Source organism: Sinocyclocheilus anshuiensis, unplaced genomic scaffold (genome assembly GCF_001515605.1).
Source record: "Sinocyclocheilus anshuiensis isolate Anshui unplaced genomic scaffold, SAMN03320099.WGS_v1.1 scaffold91, whole genome shotgun sequence".
NCBI classification, from domain to species: Eukaryota; Metazoa; Chordata; class Actinopteri; order Cypriniformes; family Cyprinidae; genus Sinocyclocheilus; species Sinocyclocheilus anshuiensis.
In genome coordinates, this window is record NW_015552636.1 from 1,511,136 (window position 1) to 1,517,852 (window position 6,717).

The 6,717-nt window shown below is 35.5% G+C and overlaps 1 protein-coding gene across 1 annotated transcript in view; it reads right to left on the reverse strand.

Moving 5' to 3' along the window:
• LOC107666675 (NACHT, LRR and PYD domains-containing protein 12-like) overlaps window positions 1-2,891 on the reverse strand; it is a 23,268-nt gene extending 20,377 nt beyond the window's left edge. Inside the window, exon 1 of the mRNA XM_016458093.1 lies at window positions 2,835-2,891. The gene's annotated coding sequence lies outside the window, so the exon portion shown is untranslated. The remainder of the gene's footprint in view (window positions 1-2,834) is intronic.
• Between the last annotated feature and the right edge of the window lie 3,826 nt (window positions 2,892-6,717).

Consider the following 6,717-nt stretch of genomic DNA (forward strand, 5'->3'; position numbering starts at 1 on the left):
CGTAGACCAATCACAACAGACTAGGCCATCTGACCAATCAGAGCAGAGCAGGCTCACGGAAAGGAGGGGTTTAGAGAGACTGAATCTTTGAACTGCTTTGAACGAATCGTTTGAGAATCGCTAGAAGATGAGGTGATATTAAATGCATATTTTGAGAAAACAAAAGCGTTTTTGACCTTGCATGCATGTAATCCTAGTGTAGGAGACTCACAAAACAATATCAGGAAGCTTAAAAATGACATAATAGGGGCACTTTAAACAATCCATGGTTTGTTCGGTCTCCACCTGTTTAAACATTTCAAACAGTGAAGGACTGATAGGTGAAATTACGTTCTGAATTCGTTCTCAGGAACTTTTCTGAAAGATAGATAGACACGAGCTGTGTCTGTGCCGTAGCAAAAACACTGAAATAAAACATAATCGCTCTGCATGAGATTTGAATCGAGGCTATAAATGATGGCTAGCTCTACGCCACGCCACACCGTCTCTGTCCACTGCTCCACAATCCTCCTCGGTGCCAGACACGCCTAGAGGGATACAGATCTTAGATCTTAAACATGTCATTTGAGACGTGAAGGCATGATCTGTCTCCGACTTCCTGAAAAATGTATTTTACCCCATTCTTTAGTCATTCATTAAGCTAAACATTTTTATTTCAATTTATCATAATATGCGTGTGTGTGTGTGTATGAGCAAGAGAGAGAGAGAGAGAGAGAGAGAGAAAGAAGTTTATAGAGGTTTTTGTAATCCCCTCATTCGAAGAATGGTCATCCTTGCACTAGGAAAACTTTTTTCCTCACGGAAAAATGCAAGGGATTAGATGTTATGATATTTAGGGATTAAATATTAGATGTGTTATTTAATACCTTTTTATACAGGCATCAGATTATATGTGTGCGCGCACACACATATTGTGACATGTTCTGTGTTCTATGAAATGCCTGAGATCTATTTATCTAAGCGTACCTTGGAATGCTACCAAATTCCTCCCCAGTCATGCGGGCATCAGATGCCAGACACCAACGGACCATAAAATCTTCAAAAACATTCCTCAGGACTTCATTTATGGTGTCCTCACCAGACAGAGTTGTACAAACATCATATTTCTCCCCCCGGAGGGTAAAGGTCGACATCGGAATTCCACATATGCGGATTTACACATCCAGATATCATTAACAGGTCAAAGGTCACATCTGGATATCATTAACAGGTCACGGGGTCAGCGCAACGTGGGTGGGCCACGTGGGGGAGGGGAAAGGTCAAAGCCATAAATCATTCTTGACACATGCCGAATCATACGGACTACTTACAACATAATAAAAAGAAGGCTTCAAACAGATGTATGGGTCTATATACAAAATGCCCATTATATTCTCTGTATCTATCAGTTTTGTAACTCTATTAATCAAACAAATTAACCATTTCTCATTATGACATCTCACCAATTGTGAAGTGTTGCTAAAAATATACCTTTCATGACAGAAGGCTCTGTTTGTGGAATTTTCATTCTATTTGTTTTCAAATAAATATAGTAGTGTTAATGTATGTATTATTCAAATTCCATTCAACATTTGACTAGATACATGAAACTAACAATAAAACACTCAGAATATGAATCTTTATACAGTATAGCACTAGGCTTGTTTGGGAAGTACACCTTCAGTATTTTTATACAGACTCCCTATAAACTCCCTACAATATTAACAGAAAAATTCTATGAAATAAAGAATATAGTATAATCAAACATTACATTGAATCTAAATGCATTTATGAAAAATGTTTATCCCTGAGAGAAATGGAGTAACATATGTAATATAGAGGTAAGTAATATCTATATATTGCCTGTTGATTGTTGTATGTGAATGTATATGAGCATTTATGTTAGAAGACTGTGTTGTTATAACTAGCTATTTTTGTAATGTAAACATAAGCAATAAAACTATAAAAAAAGAGAGTAAGAGCCTATTAAATCTCTTCAGATGATCTTTTTCCAGGTCATCTATTAAATCATAAAGCAGCTTTAAAACAGATGCCATTGTCTTTCGTGGACTGTTTGAAGATGAAAAGGATAACGTTTTCAAGAAGCTGCACTTTTATGGGATCTATGAAGACAAACATGTGCATAATGAAATGACACTTAGTCATTTTTTTTTTTATTATTTTAAGGGCAAAAAATAAAAACAACTAATTAAATTCTTCAGGTTGTTTAATAATTTAGGATTATACTGGTATGGTTTGAAAGATTTGGCTCAATGCTGGTGATGTGAAATTGAGTTTCATCAAACTTATGGACCTGCCCTTAATATGTTATAACTGAGTGAAGCAAAACATCTCCAGTGTTGTAAAATGCCTTAGGCTCCTGAGGGTTAAAGTACAAAAAGTTTGTGCCAAAAGTTAATAATTGCACTCAAGATGTCTGAGGAAATGTTTCACATTTTGTCACATGTAATATCTTGGCTTGTCTATCACATTACAGACCAGAAAAACATAAATATTCAAGTTTTACTGATTGAAAAACAAGGGCAATATAATAAAAATCTACAAAAACCAGCACGTGCATATTATAATTATTTTAGATCTTAAGAGATTTATGGTAAACCTAATTTAAGCTTTAACATTTCTATTCTCTGATGTATAGATGCACATGATGAATCAGTTAAATTAAAGGTTGTAATGTTGAATAAGTCTGTGTATTTATGATAAAATTGCATGAGAAATGAGAAACATGAGACATGAGAAACAACTTATTAAACTTCATGTCAATAACTTTGCTGCATGAATCTGCTGTGATTACTGGAAACAGTGATCAGTAAACAAGGTATTTATTAACTCACCTTAATAATGAGAAACTTTGGCGAAGTATCTTTCTCCTCCTCTGAAGTGGCAGCTTGTTCAACAGAAGTGCTGCTATTCTTCTCGCTTATGCTTTCTTCTTCAGTGGGCATGTCTCTCAGTACTGCCACTCCCTATAGAGCAGGGGTGGGGAACGTTGATGCTGGAGGGCCGGTGTCCCTGCAGAGTTTAGCTCCAACTTTAATCAAACACACCTGAACAAGCTAATCAAGGTCTTCAGGATACAGGTGTTTTTTTTCAGGGATGGAGCTAAACTCTGCAGGACATTAGCTCTCGAGGATCAACGTTCCCCACTCCCTGCTATAGAGACAGAGCGCATTTAGGCCACGCCCACACTGGAGGCGGGGGTGGGATCCAACGCTCTCCATTGACTTTCTATTGCGGGAAGCTGCCTCCTTGTCATTTCTGACTTATAACAAAAAACAGAGCACTGCCTAAAAGCTGCCATGTGACAAGGTGTACAGTAAACAAGCTAAAAACACAGAACTACTTTTTTTTCAGAACGTTTTTATTCTGAAAATAAAACGAGCGTTTAGGACACAATAGTTGTAGATGTCTGAGTATTTCACGTTGGGCCGTTCAGTTGGATCATTTCTCAAACAAAAGGAAGGTTAAGAAAAGGGGCACATCTATTGGACATAGACCAATAAAATTTAGTTTCTTAATATATCTCCTGCTCTCAGATTCACATAGGGTGGTGAAATAATCCTTTGACATTGTTAAAAATAATGAATGGTCTTGTCGCCGATTACGTTTCTCTCCAGTGGGCGCAGTTCTCAGAGTAATATGACACGTTGCGCTCTACTTTTGTGTCCTAAATGCTCGTTTTTAGGGTCGACAGCTTATAAAAATGTAGTTCTGGCTTGTTTACTGTACACCTTGTCACATAGCAGCTTTTAGACATTGCTCTGATTTTTTGTTATAAGTCAGAAATGACAAGGAGGCAGCTTACCGCAATAGAAAGTCAATGGAGAGCGTTGGATTCTTGTAGCCATGGTAACAGCAAATTAACCATGATGTCGTTACTTCAAATAATGATTTACAAAGAAGTATTAAGATAATAATTTTTGTGGTTATAAAAACAGACCTAAGCCAACAATAGCCTTTAAAAGGACTTAAAATGCATTATATAAAAACAATGAGGCAATAATGATTGGTTAATAACACTGTTAAAATACATACAGTAATGTAGGCTAATACAAAATAAACTATTTATGTACATTACATGTTATTACAAATGCCTGCAAAGGGAGCCAAAGGCCTGGTAATTGCTGCTGCTACACTTACAGGACAATCAAATCCTTCTTTAGGCTATTGGCCAAACATTTAATTCAAATATTCACTTAATCTTTCATTTTTGGCCAGCTTTTTGCTATAGATGACACAACCTCTATAATTTCTTCAACAAAAAACATGTGGACATCACAACCCTTACAAAAATAAACCATGGTTTTATCGTAGTAAAACTGCATAATTTTCTTTTGCGTGATTTCTGAATGCTTGAGACTATAAAATCGATTAGACAACTGTATTAATAAAGTCATAGCCATAGGTAACTGTATAGAGCTACAATTGTAATTTGTAAATAATACAATTTATTTATTTACTTTAATATTTTATTAAAGTTCTATTTTGACCCCTATAGTAGTTTTTTTTTTTTCTCTCCATAATATTTGAGGAAGGGGTCACAACAATATAATCCTGCTTAGGGGAGCTAATAATATTATTGAGCTAATATTATATGTGCCTAAAACTGTGTTTTCCATAGTAATCAAAACATAATTTGCATGTTTATTAATCATGGGGACCTGTATACACACACAGCCTCAGTGTGGTTTCCTCAGACCAGGTTTATCGTTCAGTAATTTAAAATGAAAACTCTTTCTAAAGTCCCGTACACAGATGATAGGAGAGTCCAAAAGAGACAGACAGACAGACATCACTGAGACACAGATAAACAGAGACAGACACACTTATTAGCTTGATATTCAATGTAACATGAATGGAATAGTACATCCAAAATGTAAAGTATTATTTAGAATAACATTCACTTACACTCATGTTTCTTGCGTGGAACACAAATTTTAGTGTGTAGATTCGCTTCCAATTGCCATGCCAGATATTTAGAGTGAACGACATATAATGCACAAAACTATGTAACACTATTTTTTAGTTTCTGAGCGGAACAAAACTGTTGTTTTTTCATGTTTTCAAAGTGTTTTCATGCTCAAATCACTAATAAAATTATAATTAATGCACTGACAATTCAAGACACTTAAATAGTTTTTTAAACAGGCAAATAAGTGATGGTTTGGATAAAAAATGAAGGCATTAATTGTAGAGTTGAAACAGTTGTATATCAGTATAGTTTATATTAAATCTGGACGGAGACTCAGCTCATTATTCATCAGCCTGTTTGAACACCTGCTCCAGAAAACATGGCATGGATGGAAATGCATATTAATGCACATTAGCCATGTAAACTTATGGCCAATTTGCATCTTTCTGGCATCCATATTTAGACTCACACAAGAGGAAGACAGGAGTGTATTAACATGCACACAAACACACTGTACTAATGACAGCATAAGTGTTTCAAACCGTCACAATATTTGACAGTAAGACACCTAATTATCCAAAAATATCTTAATTCACATACCTCAATCAAGCTTCTGTAAGCTCTGGCCCTTGTTTGTCTTGCATTGAAAACAGGTGGACTACCCACAAGTCCTTGGGGTGTCTCTCTCTCTCTCTCATCTGGCTGCAGTGGGAACAGCTTGCGGGTCCAGTGGGGAAACAGCTTGCAGATGAGTTGGTCAAATGCATTAACGGGGGGTTTTGTATTTAGCATCAGCTCTCTGCTCGGTCTTATGCTTCATGTCCACTGAGTTCATTCCTGTTAGAGAAATTTTCTAAGTTCTAACAGCCATCTGAATGCAGGAACCGTCCTGTAGGTGTTGGTTAAGATCGTACTGATGACAGGATTCTGCAAATTAACCTGGATGTCTTCAGGTCACCATTACCTGATTAACCCTGCACTGCATTACCATCTCAAGGCCTTAGCCAGTGGGATGCCTACAGAAGAGCAATACAAGCTAAACATGTATAAAATTAGGAAATTATGTGATCTGGCTTTTCACGTCTCATCAATACTGCATTGTTTCACATTTGGCAAATGCTTTTATCCAAAATGACCTGAATTGCATTGAAACTAAACATTTTATCGAACCATGGCCTTTACCTGCACTATATGCAATATTTTGATTTATCCCAATAAATGTTTGGAGCATGTTAACTCTTTGTCATTGTCAAAAACAAAAAAAAAGTATTTACAGTAGTAACAATAACTGAAGCATTACTTCAAACGAGATTTACCGCAGCAAATTTGAGTCATTTAAAGAGCATAAAAGGATTAACTTGCCTCAGTCTATTTTTTCCAGCTTCCCTCTTCCCAAATTCACCTGATAAATGCATATTTACCATCTTACTGACTCCAAACATTTGACTGGTAATGTATCACTGTTTCCACAAAAATACGAAGCAGCACTTTTTAACAATTTATTTTAGGTTAAAATGAATTCTATGTTGATTTTACTTTATAAATATACCACTATAAATAGTTAACTTATATTTGTTCATATATATATATATATATATATATAATTTTTGTAGTTTTATTAAGTAATATTTCCACAATATCACTGTTTTTACTATGTGTATGAACAAATAAATGCAGTCTTGCTGAACATAAACAAAAACAAAAAATGATTCCAAACTATACTGGTACTGTATATATCTAGTAGAATAAAACTAATGGTTTTTCTATTGGTCTTGTGTTTCTGAATACACTCATGAAGGTCCCTG